A 21,022-nucleotide genomic window follows, 5' to 3' on the forward strand; every position below is an offset into this window, starting at 1 on the left:
AACCTATGTTCACATCCCAAATCTGCTACCCTTGTGACTTTGGGCAAATGGCTTCATTGACTTCTGTGGGCCTTAGTTTCTTTTATCTATAAAATTAAGAGGTTGGAGAGATGGTCTCATCTAAGGTCTCATCTAGCTCTAAATCTAATGAAATCCAAGTAAAATTTTCTGGTCGTAGATCACCTTGGCTCTGGGACATTGCAAAGGGACAAATAATTGGGTTAATTTATGCTTATTTCATGGAAGAGCCATCAGGGAAGAAGAATTGATGTTTGACTTCTGTGAAACAGGGAAGATATCTGCAGATATATATGATAAATATCATGCAGGACTGTGGTAAACAGTGCAGTTGCAGAAACCCACAAGGCTGCATTCCAGCCTGAAGGGGAGCCAAAGCCCTGAAGGACTGATGCTCACACTGCCTTTATCATCATCAAAAAACACTTAAGTGCTTTTGTGACTGCTGCTCATACTGTCCCCAAGACCGTAGAGATAACTCTATGACGAGATACATGACTATCAAAAACGGCATTATTCTAGGAGAGCTCGGATGTTCAGGGTCAAAGGAAAATGGTGTCAGTTTTTACCCACAAAAGGCTTTCTGTTTTGGGGGAGAAAATGTAGCAATTAGGGGTGGATGTGTTTACAAATTTGAGAAGTATAGAATGTTTAGTGATTTCATCTTTTTCTGAGGAGTCATTAAGGAACCCTTAGAAGTCTTGTGCAGCCCCTTTATTTTTTCCTTTTTTTGGGGGTGGGGCAATCAGGGTGAAGTGAATTGTCTACGGTCATATAACTAGTAAGTGACTGAGGCTAGATTTGAATTTAGATCCTCCTGCCTCCAGGACTGGTGCTCTATCCACTATGTCACCTAGCTGCCCCCAACCCTTTTATTTTTTAAAATAAATATTTTTTTTAATTATGTATGTTTTCCACTGTGTCCTTCTATATGCCAATGCTATACCTACAGTAAGCACTATGGATATGCATGCGTATTTCCAGGGTAAATTCACAAAATATAAACTGTCTTCCTCAAAGATGAAACCAAAATATTTATTCAGACACCAGAAAGCCACTTCCACCATGGTAACAACGAAGTTTGTACATATTACCAATAAAGGGAGCCCCACCATCCCCAAGCCTTCCCTCCCTTAAACTTCCCCATAAACAAGCTCCCCTAGGCAAGATTCCACCCTTTCTCACTTACACTAGCTGCTCTGCTTTGCTCTGCCTGCTCTCTCCCTCAGCTCTACCTCATTCTTTCTTCCTGCTGTACCCTTCGTGCTCCACCATAAAACTCACCATGGGTTTCATGGGGACTCAAGCTGTGGACTGGACCAAAGTTCAAAGCAGGTCACACAGGTCTATTAAGGAGCAGGGAAGATCTTCAAATTCTCTTACCAATATACCTTCCCCACTCCTTCATAGCCATAATTTAAAAAGAGGAATTAGAAAACATTCAGCAAAACTAATCAACATGTCAAAAAGGTCTGACAAAGAAGAAAGAGAGTCAACCCCTTTATTTGACAGATGGGGAAACTGAGACTGAAAGGGAAAAATGATTTGCCCAAAGTGACACAGGTTGTCCACCAGTAGCAGAGCTGAGATTCAAGCCCAAAACTTCTGATTTCAAATACATGATATTTCCATTAGGCTAAACTGCAAGATGAGTTGAACTCAGGGGTGTACTGATAAATATTTGATGACTAACTCTTTAGGGAAAAAATCTATGCCTGATACATATAAGCTTAATCTGCATTATGAGGTTTTTTCTCTTCACTTTCTTAAGTCTAGATTTGTAGGGTTTGTTGATTTCTGTGGTGCAAATGCTCATACTGAAAATTTAATAATAGGCTCTCTCAACCTGGGTGGAGCTCCAGCCAGCTTGAGAGAGTCTATTATTAAATTTTCAGTATGGACATGGTTCCAAATTGCTCACCAGAATGGTTGGATCAGTTCACAACGTCACCAGCAATGCATTAGTGCTTCATACATACATGCATATATCACATATTTATATGTGTGTATGTGTATACACATATATTTATATACATATATGTATATATAAATACGTATTTGTCCCCCTAACAACAGTGGTACAAGATATTTCTATTATGCAAACAATCAGTATTTCCTAAGTACCTAATATTAGTTAGACACTATTTTGGTTATAATACAAAGACTTCAGGAGACAAAACAAAGTATGAGGACAAAGAAATATTGAGACAAAGAAAAGGATAAAACTGAATCTTATCCTCAAGACCCTTATAGTCTAGTTAAGATTCAATAACTTAAATAAGTCAAGAGGCCAGTTTAAAACAAGAATGGAGGAACTTTCCAAAGGCAGTGTATGATTAATTACCACTTTCATGTGAGGACAATCAGTAGTGCAGCAGGGAAGAGGAAAGGCTGGAGCAGTGGTCTGTGAAAGGCTGAAGAGGAAAGTTTTGTTTGCCTGTGACTGTCCTTCCTGGTGACACAGCTTGCTCTTCACCTTCTATATAATATCATTGGCAAGTGATCATTTGGATGTATGTTTTATAGACAGACAGCCTGTTCCACTTTTTCTTACCTCTAATGGCTAGAAAGTTTTTCCTTACATGAAACCAAAGTCTGCCTTTTGTGCAATTTGCACCATATGACCCTCATTCTTCTCTCTGGGACAAAGCAAAACAAGTCTAATTAATCCCCATGACAGGCCTTAAAATTTTAGATGTAGGGAAAGACCAAGGTTTTGTGGTGCCAGGAAACAGAACAAGAACCAGAGGTTTTAGTTGCTGGAAAATACATATAATAAAGACCAGAATATGGGCTAAGAGAGTGAAGAACAAGCAAGGGTCTCATCTTCCATTAGCTTTTTGTTCTTGTTTAACTCCATTTGCATGTTAATCCTAAAAGATCCTGGAAGTAAGGTGAGTTTCTTTGTCCTACCCTGCATTTAGTTTCTATGGATTTTGGAGATGAATCCCTAACATTGGTTTTAATTAAGTTTTCCTTAAAAGGTTTTCATTGAAAGGAATTTCCTAATCTTAAATCTGAGCCCATAGGACTTTGAATCAACACCAGACACTGGTAGTTACAAGAATAGATTTAATCTTAGCCTAAAACCTTTTGTTGGCAGTTATCTGACTTGTTCCTGTGTAGCTATTCATTAAAAGATCTATATCCCCCTTGTCATGGACTGACTTTCTTGCTGCTGTACCCTAGCATATGGTAGCAGAAAGGAGCAGCTGGTCTTGAAGAAACTAGAGGTCTGAAGCCCAGTAGATAGTGATGGTGACCTTGAGAGCAGTAGAGATTCCAAGCAGAATCAGTGTAACGTAGAGTGAAGAAGTGATACCCGGTATAAAGACTCAATGACCAGAAGAAATCAACAGCTCCACCGAATTAGACATATGAAAAGCTCTGGTCACATATGTGCCCTGGTCCACATAAGCCTTCCATGCATGTTCCCTAGACATATATGTTTCCTATGTGTGCACCATACTCAATTACTGGTATGGTAACCTGTGAAACAGCTTGTCTTATGAATGACTGGAGAATCTTTTTTTTTGTCACTGTATTTGCCATATTATTTGATTAAATGACCTAAAAAATCCCTAATGTGACCTTTGGCCAACTGATAAAAATAAACACATGAATTAGGGCTCATGAACTTAGGCTTTGAGTGGATACTGACCCACAGAGTATATCAAACCAGAAGTAGCTTTTCTGGGGTCTTGTGTATCCTAGGTACAGCAATGAAGACAGCAATGAAGACTTCAGTATAAATAGCCCCAGCTCCATCATCTGATCTTTGTATGGCATAGAATCAGAAAACTTAAATTCAGATCCCAAACCTGCTCAATCTTAAGTCAGTGGCGTGATTACTCTGGACCTCAGTTTCCTCACCTATGAAACAGATCTCCAGTCATCTCATGGTGCCTGTCACCCTCTTTTAAATGGTTCTGGTTGACTCTTGTTCTGGGCCAGGCCTACCATCACCAGTCAGGTGGTGCAAGCTTGAGATTAGAATGAAACGAGAGATTTATGGACTATAAAATCAATAAAAATAAAGTTACCAAGAACAAAAGAAGGAAGGAAACAAACCCTTATTAGACACTTACTATATGATAGGCACTGGGCTAAGCATTTTATAAATATTATCTCGTTTAATTCTCTAAACAACCCTGGGGGGTAGGTGTTATTATTATCATTCCCACTTAACAGCTAAGGAAACTAAGGCAGATAGAGGTTAAGCGACTTGCCCAAGGTCACACAGCTATTAAGTGATTGAGGTAATATTTAAATCAAGTTCTTCATGATTCGAGGCCCGATAGTCTATCTACTGAGCAACAATTCTTATGATTAAACAAAAAAAGATATTAATTAAAATTAAACATTGATTTCCTGCACCTCCATACTCGCCATGATAATTGCCAATCCTAGGTCAGACAGGTATCCCTGAATGGTATTAAAAATTCTGCTAAAACCTGCAGAGCATCAACTCCCAATTGAGTGAACTTTTTATGTGTAAGGGGGCAAAAAAGCCAAATCAATAATACAAACTCTACTGCCCTGAGCATGGCCTCTCTTTCTTATTACTTACTTCTTACTTGCTAGCCAACCTACCTAATAGTTCCCATTTCCACCACCCATCTTAAGATTCATCCACAGAACTGCTCACATTGCCCCATACAAGGTGCTGTGGAAAAGGGACTCTTACATCTCTCATTCTAGATGCTGTGTTTCTATTAATGCAGCATACAACAGAGAATGTAGAATACTGCACAGGCATTTAAGGCCATTATTTCCAGCTGTCTTCTTGGATATTATCTTCTATGAATTACTGGTCTTCTCTTCTAATCTGATTACTGATACTGCCCGTGGTACCAGGCTTAATCGATCTAGGTGGGTGGTTTTCTTCACTTCTTTTCAATTTAAAACCTTTTTGATCAGATTCATGACATAACTACATTTTTAACAGCCTTTGTTATGGAACTTATGGCCTAAAGCTCATCATACATATATTTTAAAGCCATGATTCAGAAATCAGAAAAATATGCCATTTTCTCAGCATATCTATTTACTTTCCAAATTTGCCTTTCTCTCCTGAATCTCCTACCTTTAATCAGTAATAGTGATGAAAACACCAACTGTGCCCAGGAGGGCTTAACTACTTTAAAAGTATTTCAGAGAATTTTTCTTTTTTCTTTTTTTCTTTTTTCTTTTTTATTTTTTATTTAACTTTTAACATTTATTTTCACAAAATTTTGGGTTACAAATTTTCTCCCCCTTTATCCCCTCTCCCCCCCCAAGCCCAAGCATTCTTATTGCCCCTGTGACCAATCTGCTCTCTCCTCTATCCTCCCTCCCTGCCCTTGTCTCCATCTTCTCTTTTGTCCTGTAGGGCCAGATAGCTTTCTTGACCCCTTAACCTGTATTTCTTATTTCCCAGTGGTAAGAACATTACATTTGATCCTAACACTTTGAGTTCCAACTTCTTTAGCTCCCTCCCTCTCCACCCCTTCCCCTTGGAAGACAAGCAATTCAATATAGGCCAAATCTGTGTAGCTTTGCAAATGATTTCCATACTAGTTGTGTTGTATAGGACTAACTATATTTCCCTCCATCCTATCCTGTCCCCCATTACTTCTATTCTCTTATGATCCTTTCCCTCCCCATGAGTGTCGACCTCGGATTGCATTCTCCTCCCCACGCCCTCCCCTCCATCCTCCCCCCCGACCCTGCTTGTGCCCCTGTCCCCCACTCTCCTGTAATATGAGATAGGTTTTCCTATCAAAATGAGTGTGTATTTTATTCTTTCCTTTAGTGGAATGTGATGAGATAGACCTCATGTTTTTCTCTTGCCTCCCCTCTTTATCTCTCCACTAATAAGTCTTTTGCTTGCCTCTTTTATGAGAGATAATTTGCCCCATTCAACTTCTCCCTTTCTCCTCCCAATATTTCTCTCTCACTGCTTGATTTCATTTTTTTTTTTAAGATATGATCCCATCCTCTTCAATTCACTCTGTGCACTCTGTCTCTATGTATGTGTGCGTGTGTGCATGTGTGTGTGTGTGTACTCCCACCCAGTACCCAGATACTGAAATGTTTCAAGAGTTACAAATATTGTCTTTCCATGTAGGAATGTAAACAGTTCAACTTTAGTAAGTCCCTTATGACTTCTCTTTGCTGTTCACCTTTTCATGGTTCTCTTCATTCTTGTGTTAGAAAGTCAAATTTTCTTTTCAGCTCTGGTCTTTTCATCAAGAAAATTTGAAAATCCTCTATTTCATTGAAAGACCATTTTTTCTCCTGAAGTATTATACTCAGTTTTGCTGGGTAGGTGATTCTTGGTTTTAGTCCTAGTTCCTTTGACTTCTGGAATATCCTATTCCATTCCCTTCGATCCCTTAATGTAGAGGGTGCTAGATCTTGTGTTATCCTGATTGTATTTCCACAATACTTGAATTGTTTCTTTCTAGCTGCTTGCAATATTTTCTCTTTCACCTGGGAATTCTGGAATTTGGCCACAATGCTCCTAGGAGTTTCTCTTTTTGGATCTCTTTCATGCGGTGTTCTGTGGATTCCTTGAATATTTATTTTGCCCTCTGGTTCTAGAATCTCAGGGCAGTTTTCCTTGATAATTTCATGGAAGATGATGTCTAGGCTCTTCCTTTGATCATGGTTTTCAGGTAGTCCCAGAATTTTTACATTGTCTCTCCTGATTCTATTTTCCAGGTCAGTTGTTTTTCCAATAAGATATTTCACATTATCTTCCATTTTTCGAATCTTCTCGCTATGTTCTGTGATATCTGTCTTTCTCATAAAGTCCTTAGCGTCCATCTGTGCCATTCCAGTTTTGAAAGATCTATTTTCTTCAGTGAGCTTTTGAATCTCCTTTTCCAATTGGCTAATTCTGTTTTTGAAAGCATTCTTCTCCTCATTGGCCTTTTGAACCTCTTTTGCCAGTTGAGTTAGGCTAGTTTTCAAGGTGTTAATTTCTTCAACATTTTTTTGGTTCTCCTTTAGCAGGGAGCTGATCTGCTTTTCATGCTTCTCTTTCATCCCTCTCATTTCTCTTCCCAGTTTTTCCTCCACCTCTCTAACTTGATTTTCAAAATTCTTTTTGAGCTCTTCCATGGCCTGAGCCCATTGGGTGGGCTGGGACACAGAATCCTTGATTTCTGTGTCTTTGCCTGATGGTAAGCATTGTTCTTCCTCGTCAGAAAGGAAGGGAGGAAGTGTCTTTTCTCCGAGAAAGTACCCTTCAATAGTTTTATTTCTTTTCCCTTTTCTGGGCATTCTCCCCAGCCAGTGGCTTGACCTCTGAATATTCTCCTCACACCCACCTCGCCTCCTGGTCCTCCCAGCCAGCGTTTGGGGACTAAGATTCAAATGCTGCTTCCCGCCTTAGGGCTTTTGGCGGGGGCAGGGCTGCTATTCAGTGTGAGAATTAAGTTCAGATGGTCAGGTTGAGGCAGGGCTGCCTCTCAGGCACAGTTCCCTCAGGGGGTTTATGCACAGACCTTCCACAATGGATCCAGGCTCCCGCCCGCTTGGGGAGCCCCTGTCTGCAGCCGCCTCTCAGCTTCTATCTCCCGGGGGGCCCGAGCCATGGGGGCACCCCACTCCCCTCTCGACCCGCCAAAGAGACTCTCTCACCGACCCCCGTCACCTGTGGGTGGGTGGGGCTTGTGCGGCCGCTGGAGAGCCCGTCTCTGAAGCCTGCTCGGATCTGTACCTCTTGGAGCCGCGGCCGCAGCAGGGCTGGGCTCTGCGTCTGCAGCGCGACGGACCTTTTGCGAGAGGTTTGCAGGTCCCTCTGAGGGTGGAGGGACCCGCATGGCCGCTGGAGATCCCGTCCCCGTAGCCCGCTCAGATCTTTTCCTCACGGTGTCGCAGCCGCTGCAGGGCTGCACTCAGCTCCCAGTCCCGGCGCCCAGTCCGCAGCGCGAAGGACCCCCCGCGAGAAGTTTGCAGGTCTCTCCAGAACAGAAATCTCCCTCGCTCCAATATTCCGTGGCCTCTGGGTGCAGAATTCACCGTGGGTTGGTCCCCTCAAGCCATTCTGTGGGTTGTGGGTTCGGAGCTATGTGTATGTGCATCTTTCTACTCCGCCATCTTGGCTCCGCCCCCGAGAATTTTTCTTTTAGTATGTTTTATCTCCATGTGAATTATTAGGAAGGTAATAGTTGTCTGTAGGTTTCATAAGTCTCAGAAGACTACCTCTTCCCACCTCATATTTCCTGGGAAGACTCACAGATCTTTCTATTGTTTCTGTCAGATTGACAAATAGCTGTCTCAGTCTCCCTTGGTAGGGAGCCATCAAAACCCAATACTCATTTCTTCTTCCTTATGATCTTTAATGGATGACTTGTTAGCTGATAGTGCTTCTGGATTCACATCAAGAATCTTTGGAGCATAGAAAGCTTCTTCTTTCATAGGAGGTTTAGATCTCCCTTTTGAAAGAGCTTCAAATCTATTATTTAGTTTCAAATTTTTAGAATCCTTTCTTAATCTCCTTCCCTTTCTGTTTCATATTTTTCTATCTTTAACCTCTAGCCAATAGGCTGCAATTCTCCTCTGTCACTTCCTCCTTGGAGAACTTCTTCCAACCTTTGAGGAAACGTTTATCCTAAAGTTCCATCAGTCAAAGCCTAATCTGCTTGTTCATGTGTCAGAGCCAGGTTTAATTACAAACATGAATGTGATAATTGATATATAACTGCCTCTGTTGCTCACCTAGATCTGTCAGCGAGCCATTGTTGTGAGAAAAGCTCTCTGTAAATCTTAAATGTGATTTATTACTCTTAAAACTAGTCCTGTGCATCACTCACTAAACTAGCCTTAGAATCAGTGGCTGAATTTCAAATTCTATTCTAAACTCAGTATGATATGATATGACATGATAAACATTTAATAAGTGCCAGCTATATGCCGAGTACTGTACTGTACACTGGGGATATAAATAAGACAAACCCTGCCCTCAGAGAACTTAAAATCTAATGAGGGAAAACAATATACAAAAGGAAGATGAAATGGAGAAGAGTGCCAGAGGCTATCCTGTGCATGGGCATAATGAAGATGATAGAGTTGAAACCAAGCCAAGCATCTGGTAGCAAATGAAGAGATGACTGGCATCTTATATTCTTTATAAAAGGAAGCTATGGGAGAAGATTTTGCCCTACTTTCTAGTTAGACAGGAATAAGCACCTGAAGGTACTAATGAGATGTGAGTACCAAAGGTGCAACTCAGTGATCTGCAAAGTCTTTATTGAGCCTCCCTGGTCCTCCCCATTTGTTAAAATTTATATAGGTCCCTGCCCAAGCTCCATTTAATGGTTATTTTCTGGACCCACCTCCATACTCGCCATGATAATTGCCAATCTTAGGTCAGACAGGTATCCCTGAATGGTATTAGAAATTCTGCTAAAACCTGCAGAGCATCAACTCCCAATTGAGTGAACTTTTTATGTGTAAGGGGGCAAAAAAGCCAAATCAGTAATACAAACTCTACTCCTCTGAGCATAGCCTCTCTTTCTTCTTACTTACTTCTTACTTGCTAACTGTTGCTCTTTCCCTCCCAGCTTGATTTGCTAATTTTTTTCTTTTGCTCATTAAAGGGGCCATTCCCTGATTACTTCTTAGAGAGACTTATTCACTGAATGGCCTTACCTCACTCTGAGTACCTGAATAGGCCAAGGTCTCCCAGTGCATCCTGGACCTTCTCCCATCACTGGATCCAGATGGCTCAGGAGGGGAAAGTGAGGCTGGTGACCTGCACAGCCCTCCCTCACTCCAAACAAGGTCAAGTGCAAGTCATGTCACCATTTCTCTGATGTCATGGTCTTTGAAAATGAAGGATGAACACAGACAGATCTACCCCAAAGGAAAATGGCTAGCTGCTCACAAAACCCTCATGTTTGTAATTCACCAACCTTAAGTTTTGATTTATTGGACATACTTCTTAGAGTATGAAGATTTTCCCTAGACACCATTGGCCATGGTAGAAAGCTGGAAATACCTGGAATTGTCATTCTGGGAGTGTCCTTATTACTACAGTGAAAAAACCTTGATTCAGAGGACCTGGGTCCACATTCTTCCTCAGGGGCTTACTGTGTGAGCAACTCACTTCACTGTCTTGGGCCTCAATCTCTCCCTCTGTAAAACGAGGGATTTGGATTAGTTGATCTTTGAGGTTCCTTTCAGTTCTCTATCTATCTAGGACTTCTAGTCAGTTTGATCTAGCTCTATAAGGCATGTCTCTTTAGGCATGTATATGCACAATCACACAGAGACATATATGCTTATGGAGACATACACAAACTTTGTTTCCCAGCTCTCTAACTCTTATGTCTGGTGCTTATACTAGACTAGACAGTGCAGTTACCATTGGAAGAGATTCAAGTATAGACTATATAAATGATTAGAACAGGAGTTCTTAAACTGGAGGTCCACGGACCCCTTTTGGATAAATAAAAAGATCTATAGATAAATTTCAAGAGGACTTTGAATTAGGATGGGAAAAAAATTCCATCTTTATTTTCACTAATCTTTGCTTTCCTTTTTAATTATATGAATTTTATTTTATGCATTTAAAAATCTGAGAAGGCATTTTTTATAGGCTTCACCACACTGTCAAAGGGTTCCACAACACAATTAAGGTTAAGACTCCCGGGAATAAAAAATTAATTCTAAATCACTCTTTCCTTCTAACATGCCTTCCTTTGCCCGTTTCTGCCCATGAATGAATGAATGAAAAAATGTTTCCATCTTGCTTTCCACTCCTTACTAGTTTATTTCTTCAGCATTTCTATTCTCCCTTCACAAGTCGGATTATGTTTCTTCTAGAAATCTGCCTTCTAGAAATATTCCAGAAATCTACCCTCTCTACCTTGATTGATCTGATCTTCACACAGTGGACTGAACAGAGGCAGGGCTATCATACAGACAGGGTTAATTGTAGCAATTCTGCGTCATTAGAGCCTCCACAGGTTTCATCAGGCCCAGCAGAGGGCAGCAAGTATCTGTCTCCAGGCCACCACATTGCACAGGGTTTACAGCTGTGACCTGGGGTGATGGTAGGTGGTGGGGGAGAGTCCAGGTCCACAAACACAGATGAGCTCAGCGGCAGAGGGCAGCAAAGACAGTGATGCAATGGGTCAACAGTGTGTGAGAGCGTACAGTTGGGACACAGACCAGAAGGTGAGAGCCCAGATGGGTGAGCTGAGGATAGAGTTGACACGGGGGGCAATGGTGAAGAAGTCAGACTACAGAATGGAGGAGCAGAGCAAGGTCAGGGCCAGGAAACTTAGAGGAGGATCCTGGCCGCAGTACTGAGGCGCATTGGGCGTGGAAGGAATGGCGACCACACCTATGGAGTTTAGACTCTTAAAAGGGCCAAGGAATTGTAGGTCCCAGGACCTGCCCCTCCAAGCCTTTGTTGTGGGGAGATATAGATTCATGTTTTCTCAGTATATCTAACCAAAATTTAAAAACCGATCTTTCTTTCTATCCACCTGCTCTGTTTAACCTTTGTGTTTGACTTTCACTGGGTTTGAGAAGAGTAGGATGTTGGATTGGTCCAAATTCTGGTACTCAGTGATCTTGCAGTTTTCTGTGTTTCGCCATTAGTATTCATTGTTGTAACAGGAGAGAGGCCAAGATGCCATGCAGTTGCTTAATTAGTGATGAGTGTCAGTGCTTTCATATTTACATCTAAGATGTAAAGGAAGAATCTGCAGGTTTAGTTTTTATTTTCATTAAAAGCAAGTGAACAAAAAGAACTGGTTCTGAAGTCAGAGAAGCTGGAAGCTTACTAATGGCAGTGGATAGAGTGCTGGGCCTGGAGTCAGGAAGACTCATCTTCCTGAGTTCATATCTGACCTCAGACATTTGCTAGCTGAGTGGGTGGTCCTGGGCAACTCCTTTAGCCTTGTTTGCCTCAGTTTCCTCATCTGTAAAATGAGCTGAAGAAGTAAATGGAAAACCATTTCAATATCTTTATCATGGGATCACTGAACAACATCAGATGTTTACTTTGTGACCTTGGGCAAATCACCTAAGGTCCCTGGGCCTCACTTTTCTTATCTATAAAATGGCAGGGTTGGACTAGATGATCTCTAAGTTGTTCCCTCTAGTTTTAGATTTGTTACTCTGTGGACCTTTCCGAGATGGGCATCACCATGCCATTCCCCTTCCTGTGCAATATTACCATAGCCAGTCCCTTTATCAGCCAAAGACAGCTCTTTGCTTGAGTAAGGAAAAGGCCTTAGTCATAATGATCTATTTAAAACACGTGGCCTAATTTTGAGAGGTAAAAGATTGCTATGCCCCTCAGGTGATCAACATTACAATGTTCTGTTTTATCCTCTTTATGGGAAGTGTTTCTCATGCCTTTGCAAAGTAATAGGCAAGTCATTATATGAACTGGGGAGAAAACCACTCTGAACTATAGAATACTTTTCAGTAAAAGAAAACAACCCACAAATATTTCATTAGAAAATAGATAAAGAGTTGGAAGGAACTTTACAAGTCATCTAATCCACTCTCTTCCTTTTACATATGAGGAAACTGAGATCTGCCCACACAGGTGGTCCCACACAGGTCCCACACAGGTCTCACACACAGTAAAATGGCAGAATTGGGATTTAAATGTACTTCTACTGATTCCAAATCCAGCGCTATTAACACTATACTATGTTGTTAATTTTGAGTTCATATAGTATTGAAACAAATTTCTAATATCATTTTGACAGTATTTCCAAGGAGACCTCCTGCCAGCTTGCTATTGTCAACACCAACTGGTGTTCACTTGTGATTCATTTCTGCTCAGGTGGAAAGGCTTTGAAAATTCATTATGCTCAAAACATTCAAGGAGATGCCTTGGTACTTGCTAGTTTCATATTCCTTCCCATTACAAGATACTCATGTATTCTTCACCCAGACTTCACTAACTGACTCATTGTTTGTTTATCTCTCACCTTGGATTTCTGCATCTTTCCCTACTTATCTCGATGGACTCCTGAGCTATTTATCATGATCTGAATTTGGTCAGTTCTTTCACCTTATCCTTTCCTAAAGTACTCCTATGGCTTTAATCTCTGTATCAGCCTGTCTCAGATAAGGGCTAGTTGACTCATAACTAGTCATGATGCTTTAAACATTCTGCATGTCTGGACCTACAGTTGATGCTCGTGCTCAGATTGATCTTCAAGGTACTCTGTATTTAGTCAAGGCTACCTACAAGCATAAATCTTTACTGGGCACAAGGTGAACTTGGACAGTGTAGACTGGGTGTGGCTACCCATGAAAAGGAATGGAAGATTGAGTTCTGGGATCCTTTCTGATAATTCAAGAGGTCAAGTCCATGGATTTACATTAGAAATTCTCATATCCATGACTATTCATTCCATATGTCACTCATCATTTTTCTAGAAGGTCCATGAGGCCCTCAAGTGACATTGATCCATTCTTCAGCTGATTCCAGTAATAGTAAATGGGCAAGAGGAATAAATGGAATAGGAATTCCAGCTGTGGTGAAAACAGCTATAATACCCAATATACTAAAAAGGGCTAAAACTTGAACAGCACATCTAGGTAACTATTAAGAATCTTTGCATCTCAGAACTAGTTTACATCTGTCAATAAACCCAGTACACCTGGGCTGATGCTTCTTAGGAGGGTAGGGCGGCCTATGCAAGCTAATATTCATTTGCATGTCATTTTTTAATAAGTAGAACAAACTTCAAAAGCTGACTGTCATCTCACAGGGTCTTATGAACATGCAAAGATCACACAATTTATTTGATAACTTCCTGGTCCCCTTCATTTAGAGACACGTAGGCAGTTCAGTCAATAGAGTGTTGGACCTAAGAGTCAGATAGATCTCAGTTCAAATCCTCCTTTAGAAACTAGCTATCTAGGTGATCCTAGACAAATCACCTAACTGCTTGACCTCAGTTTCCTTATCTGACATCAGAAATCATCCAGTCCAACCCCCTCATTTTACAGATGAGGAAACCAAAACTTGGGGGAGTTGTCTCACCCAAGTTGTTATGAGGATCAAATGTGATAATATATGAAACACTTTGCAAATCTTAAAGTGCTATATAAATGCTAGCTATAAGTGTTTCATTTATCCTTGACCCTGCAAGTATTCTTAAAGTGACTTTCTAAAAAGAGAGGGTTATTCTCTCCCTCAACTAGGAGAGGATTGGAACTACCTTATCCTCAGTATTAAATGCTTCTAAGTTATAAAAATATTGAGACTAGCCATGAGCCCAACTCCTTTCCTTTGTGACAAAGTCGTGAGGCTAACATTTTTCTTCAGTTAAAATGAAGCATTGAGGGGTAGTTAGGTGGCACAGTGGATAGAGCCCTGACCCTGGAGTCAGGAGGAACTGAGTCCAAATTCCAGTTCAGGTATGTACTAGCTGTGTGACCCTGGGCAAGTCACTGAAGCCCAATTTCCTCCAAAAAAATAAGTGAGGCATTGAACACACATATCAGGGAAACCAAGGTCATTTTTTTCCTCTTTTATGAAGAAATTGGCAACATTCCTGGTAACTGGTATTTATTAGTTGCTGATCATGAGTTTCAGGGTCTCTAGTCATAAGGGGTGAGTGACAGAAAATGCTATCCATAGAGTAACTTCCCTGTAGCACAAATATAACCCAATTCTGGAACCTTTAGAGAGTTTTCCCTTTACCTTACCAAACGCTCATGAGGGTGATGAAATATCAAGTCTTCAAGAAATGGTTTCAGTGACATTTTGTTACCTACATAGCGGACATTGTGTAACATGCACTTTTAAGGGCTAAAACTACCACGTTCAAAACAGTTGGCTTATTAAGGAATATTTTCTGAGTGTTTTTCCCATTTGATCCAGGTTACAGTAGAAAGAGTAATGGGTTTGGAGTGGAGCCCAATTTTGGTTCTGTTACAGCCTGAATGACTTTGAGCAAGTGACTCAACTACTTTGGGACTCACTTTACTTCAACTATAAAAATAAGGGAATTGGGCTAGGTGACATCTTAGTTCCCTTGTAGTTCTATCTCTATGATCCTGTCTTTATCTTGTGTCTTATTAGTATCATCATCGATGACTTCCTGCATCCTTCCCTGCTTCCTTGGATAGGTTCCATTAGCTACTGACCTACAGCATAGAACTGGTAAATTATTTAGCCTACTCCTTTTCAGCCACACCTCTATGGACCAAATCCCAAAGGAGAGCCCCTGCTTTTGAGTAGTAGCAATGGTCCACACCCTATTTGGGTCATGGAAACTAGAATGAATCAATAAATACACACAAGCACACACACATAATTTGCTTAGGAGACCTTTTTTATTTTATTTTTTATTTTAATAGATATGTCAAGGTAAACTTAAACATAGTCCAAGAAGAAAAGTAAAATTGAACACAGCCTTTCCAGAGGTTTGGAACGGCATTTTAAAATACTAGATTATCTAGTCAACATCTTTGTTTTACCAATGAGCAGATAGAAGATGAAGTATTATATAGTTTATGGTCACATAATCAGAAAGCAGCCCAGCTGATATTCAAGCCCAGGTTGGATTACACCAAAAGCATTGCTCTTTAGGAAAATAGCAATGGCAGATTGTCGAATTTAGGTATAGAAGGCATGGCAACTCCTTTTATGGCCTCATATTGTTGACTCACTTTGCCAACGAACTTCTTGACTTCTGGCCTGTGTCCGAAGTATACTCTCTTGCCTACCATGGTGACCCTTCATTGCAGGACCCTTGTTCCCCAGTACAAGCAACATCTAGGTGATGCAGTGGATAGAAAGCAGGGTCTGGAGAGAGGAAAACCTGAGTTTATATCCAGCCTAAAACACTTACTACATGTGTGCCTCTGGACAAGTCACTTAACCTTGCTTGCCTCAGTTTCCTCAACTGTAAAATGAGCTGGAGAAGCAAATGGCAAACTTCTCCAGTATCTTTGCCAAAGAAAACCCCAAGTGTATTCATGAAAAGTTGGACACTACTGAAATGATTGAACACCAACAAATGTTTTTAGAACGAGTGAATGATGCATGGACAAAAAATGTAGATCAAACAGGCTAAGAATATGCAAGATGAACCCAGTCCTTGCTCCCAAAATCATAAATTACCTCTGAGTACAAATTTTGGAAATGAATGGTGAATTAGACAGATATTTCTTGGACATGGCTTAAAATAATTGTCCACAAAATGTGGTTGTTGGTGAGCAGGCTGTAAAGCCGTTCCAACCCTGTGGAATATAGGAAGGACAATATTGCTGTTCCTGCTTGTACTCTTTAATGGACTAGTTATCTCTGAAAGAGGACTTGGTGGTTAAGTCAGTTCCTGGGAGCAAAAACCGGAGGTGAACTCATCGATCATGATTCCATTTCTATGCACAGTGACATTAATTTTCCGGGGAAAATTAGTTATAACAGCTTGTACAGGGCTTGAGTTATTGCTATCCTGGTCTGTTTTTTTCTCCATAAATGCAAGATTCATCTGAGCATGAGCAGTAATTAATAGATGCACTGTCAGTAGCCTAGGGTTATTTGCTATTGTGTTGGTTGGTGTCCATTGTGAGGTAACAGGTCATACTGTTTGTAATTGCATGATTGTTTCAACCAGTGACATGGCTTCCAACATGGAAAAGTATACTATGTAAGGACAAGTAATCATGATACTGGTATCTCAGAATTCTAGCCTTTCACTGTGACGAATGATCAAATACTGGGATCATTCTTATCAGCCACAAAATCATAATACCAGTGCATCTTTATGTTTTTCCCCAGTTCACTTCAAAGGAGTTCATGCCCATTAGTGCAATGATCCCTTCAGGATCCTGGGGAGATAGGGAAGGGACAGAGCTAGACAATTCTAGATGGCAATCAGGCATCAATCAGTTCAAGAGCCTGTAAGATAATGAGGATCATCCATACTTTCCCTAGCATGGTAGGGAGGCAGCAGCAGTAGCTGGTTGTCTCTAGAGGTCAGACTTGGTGACCTGGTATTCTGGAAAATTGCCCAGGCTACTCCCTGAGAGCAGAGCCAAGCTCGGTGGGGAGGAACTTGCTACTCTCATTTTTACAATTGGGAGAGAAAGATATCCAGAAAAATTAGTCCAAGTCCCACAATTTGTGGAGAACTTGGGTTTCATCATTTCCAGGCATTCGCTTTTTTCATGAAGCTTAGCTGCATCCCTCCATCTTCAGCTAACCTGGGACATGCTTAAGAGCATTCATTTTACAGTGAGGTCTAGGACAGGAAGACAAATATGGTTGTATATATAGTTCAATTTTATGACTGAGGAAGAGAGAAAATATTAATAGAAAGGAAAGTTTTTCATTCAACCTCAAAAGAGTTGAGATCAGCTGGAATACTTTACTGATACCCTTATGCACTAAGCAGTCTATGGGTGTCTTATAAACATTGATCACTAATGACGGATGATACTGACTCCCATGGATGAAATTCTGGGGAAGCAGAAAGGGAAGGAAATTGTGCATGAGGTGCAATTATTTGCTTTTGGGAGTCCAAGGCTAAAATTCTGAAATAGTGTCACTAGTTTGACAATGCAAACTAATCTCTCATGGGCTTGGGATCATAGTTTTTGGGTGGTGGTGATAGTGGTGGTAATATAGGTCTTATCTGTGTAAGTCCCCATCCTAGAAAGAACCTGGGAACCTCCAAAATCAAATTCAGAGCTAGAATCGGTTTGTTACTATACTAACAAAAACCTAGACCAGTTTAGAACTAGTATAAAAAACCCCATTTAATTAGAACAGGTAACATAAAGTAATATAAATATTCTCAGCCCCCATTTCTCTTGTGAGAACCTTTCTACTTCATCTTCCCCACAATGAAGTTTTCCACTGTAGCTTCACATCTAGAAACTAGGGAAAACAAGGCAAAGTATCAGCACTCTTCAGCATTCTCCCCATGTAGCCCCTTAGTCATTCATCTGCCCTAACTGCATCCTTTTCACCACCCCTGTAGGTCACTAGTGGATCCAGGAAATTTTCTCAGCTTTTCTACTCACTTGTTGTTAATCAGTCAACCTTTTGGTCGGCCTTGAGCCATTTTTTTTGCCTCTCTATAAAATGGGTCTAATAGTATGTGGAGAGCTTATGCCACTGGGGGTTGTGAGGATCCAGTATAATAGTCCATGTAAATTTCTTAGCTAACTTTTAAAAGTGCTATAAAAATGCCATCTTTTATTATTAAGGTTCATTGACACTTTATTTCTCTTGGTTTAGGGGAGATCTTAGGAATGAAATCCAGAAGTGACTGGCTTGAGGACCTCTTCCTTCCTTCATCTGCAATTGCCTTTGTCCTTCAGCTCATTCTTCTGCTGTGATGGACAGGTCACTCTTTTCTTCTAGGTTCAGCTGCTCTGTTTCAGACTTCTGAATGATAAGTATGGAATTGCCTTGAGAAGGGGTGAGAGGATTGGAGTTAGCCATCAGCAAGATCAAATGTATCTAAGCTTCAGTGGAGGGTTAGGAATCCACCGTGAGACCCTTGCTGTGGAGATAATAAAATAGTATCGATGTTTTGAACTTTTACTGTTATTTGTACCTGTGTGGATTCCTTTATTCTGTATTCTGTTGCATGATTAATGTTGTTGACTATCCATTGTGGCAGGACCAGCTAAACTATGATTGCCACCATTTATTCCATAATGTCTGGTTTCTGGCTGCCATTATCCTTCTGCTAACATATATACAGATATGTTTACGATTAAGGATTTTTTTTTTTGCAGTAGCAAGTTCCGTCCTTCTCATGTGAATGTAAACAATTGAAATTGCTTTGTAGAAAAGTGTATGTGTGTGCACACAAATTTGTAATTACCTGCTGGCCCATTCATAGCTGCAAGACCCCATAATATATTAAGTACTAAACAGAAAGCTGTGGGTGAATGTTAGCCTGTTTAATGTTCTTATAAGGATACTTTAGAAGCCAGAGAGTGGCTTATGAGAGTGACCTCAATCATATATTCAGACCATGAATATCTTTTTTTAATAAAATAAATTTTTTAATCTTAATTGCACAAAAATCTATCCTCTCTCTCTCTCTCTCTCTCTCTCTCTCTCTCTCTCTCTCTCTCTCTCTCCTACTCTTTATCTCCACTGAAAAAAGAAAAACAAAACTCTTGCAACAAATATGTGTAGTCAAGGAAAACAAATTCCTTTATGGGCCAAAATGCAGATGACAGAATCCAGAGTAGAATCCATGCTACCCACTTTCAGGTGATAGAATCAAGGTAGAGATTACAAAAATCGGGCTTACCCTGTACCTTGAGTCTATTACCTGGAAGTGGGTAGAATGTTTCATCATGAATTCAATATAATTTGTGCTTAGTCATTGCACTCATCAGAATTCCCAAGTCTTTCAAAGACATCTGCTTTTACTAGGTTGTCATTATTGTATAAATTGTTCTCTTAGTTCTGCTTACTTTAATCTAAATCAGTTCATACAAGTCTTCCTAGGTTTCTCTGAAATTCCATTTCATCCTTTCCTACAGTACAATGGTGTTCCATTGCATTCATGTACCACAATTTGTTTAGCCATTCGCTGATTGATGGGCACTCCCCTAGACTCTATTTCTCTGCCACCACAAAAAGAACTGCTACAATATTTTTGTACATTTAGATCCTTTTCATCCTTTCATTTCCCTGGGGAACAGGTCTGCCACTGCCATTTCTGGGCATAAACCAATTCAATTGCACCTCTGTTCTTTTTGCATTCAATACCTCATGAGCTCGTATCCGCTGATGTGAGGGATGAGCTCCAGGGGCTCTGGGAAACTTACAGATAAATTTTATGAAGTCCAGACAAGGTTGTGAGAACAGGAACCTATCTTTGTAAGAGTAAGCCCAACAAATCTGTTATGGAGTGATTCATATTCTGTCTTCCCTTTTTTGTTTTCCCCAGTACCTTATCCTATTATAGTGCTAAAAATTTCCAGAAGTCACAGATAAAAACTTTGCTTCTCCATTTGTCATTGCCCTGGATGGAAAATGAGGAAAACCATTAAAACATAAATTACACAACTTTCCTGTATAGCATCTGGGAAACCATTTTTGTTACTGCCTCACCTGAGGACCTGCTATATCCTCCATGAATAGTCTTCCTGAGGCTTCAGTTGGCTGCAAAGAATATCCTTCATTAGATCTTGTTTCAACGTGTAGGCTTTGTTCAGGATTACTTTTGTCCTCTTATTGGAAATATGCTCTGGTCTACTATTCCACAGTGAGGCTTTTGTCCTTCAGGGATTGCAGTGAACTCTCAGGGGTGAGGGTGTTCTTACTATCTCAAGTTCCCCTTATTGTTAGGTACCAGTCACTAGCCTCCAGTTTCATTTGACCACTGAATATTATGAGTTCTTTCAAAGTAATATTTCCTTAAAAGATATAGCAAGAACAAATATTTTCCCTAATAACTCAGGTATATCTTCTCTCCTATACCACTTCAATCTCTGGGGAGGGGGTAGGCAGCTAACTTAAACTTAGTTGAGTTTCTACATAGTATTGATTCCACAAAGTTCATATTCAATGGTGACATCACTGCCACATGAGTCTTTGACCCAGCTGTCACCGGGTAGGTCCTAAAGTTCACTCCCTTGATCCTTGGGGTACAGATATTGTGCTGGCTACAAACCCAGACTTTAGAATGCTTTAAGGGAAGTGTTAAAACACAACAAAAGAATAGGACTATCTTTGGCATATATTCACCAAACAAGGATTTAATTTTTATTGTTCTCTTTAGACTGAGGAGTGCAGGAAGTGGTGGCATAGAGGTGGTTGTAGTAATTGAAGTATTGGTGGAAAGAGTTGTCCCTTAATCTTATTATGTGATTGATTGATCTTTTTTCCCCCAGTCATACATTTCTCTGATGACATTCATGATATTAAACCCATGAAAAGAGATTCCAAGAAATATTAAATTAAATAAATCTCTTAAAATTTAATATTTGACGTTCTTTTCCATTTTTATCTTTTATTTTTAAAACTTCTTCATTTGTGGGTTTTTTA

At 40.3% G+C, this 21,022-nt stretch overlaps 1 long non-coding RNA gene across 1 annotated transcript in view; it reads left to right on the top strand.

Annotated features, from left to right (window-relative positions):
- The window catches only part of LOC140511261 (uncharacterized), a 40,023-nt gene extending 21,470 nt beyond the window's left edge, over positions 1 to 18,553 (top strand). The window contains exon 2 of the long non-coding RNA XR_011969483.1: positions 18,245 to 18,553. This is a non-coding gene — a long non-coding RNA (uncharacterized lncRNA). The remainder of the gene's footprint in view (positions 1 to 18,244) is intronic.
- The last annotated feature ends 2,469 nt before the right edge of the window (positions 18,554 to 21,022 follow it).

This window comes from Notamacropus eugenii, chromosome 6 (genome assembly GCF_028372415.1).
Source record: "Notamacropus eugenii isolate mMacEug1 chromosome 6, mMacEug1.pri_v2, whole genome shotgun sequence".
In the NCBI taxonomy this organism is placed as follows: Eukaryota; Metazoa; Chordata; class Mammalia; order Diprotodontia; family Macropodidae; genus Notamacropus; species Notamacropus eugenii.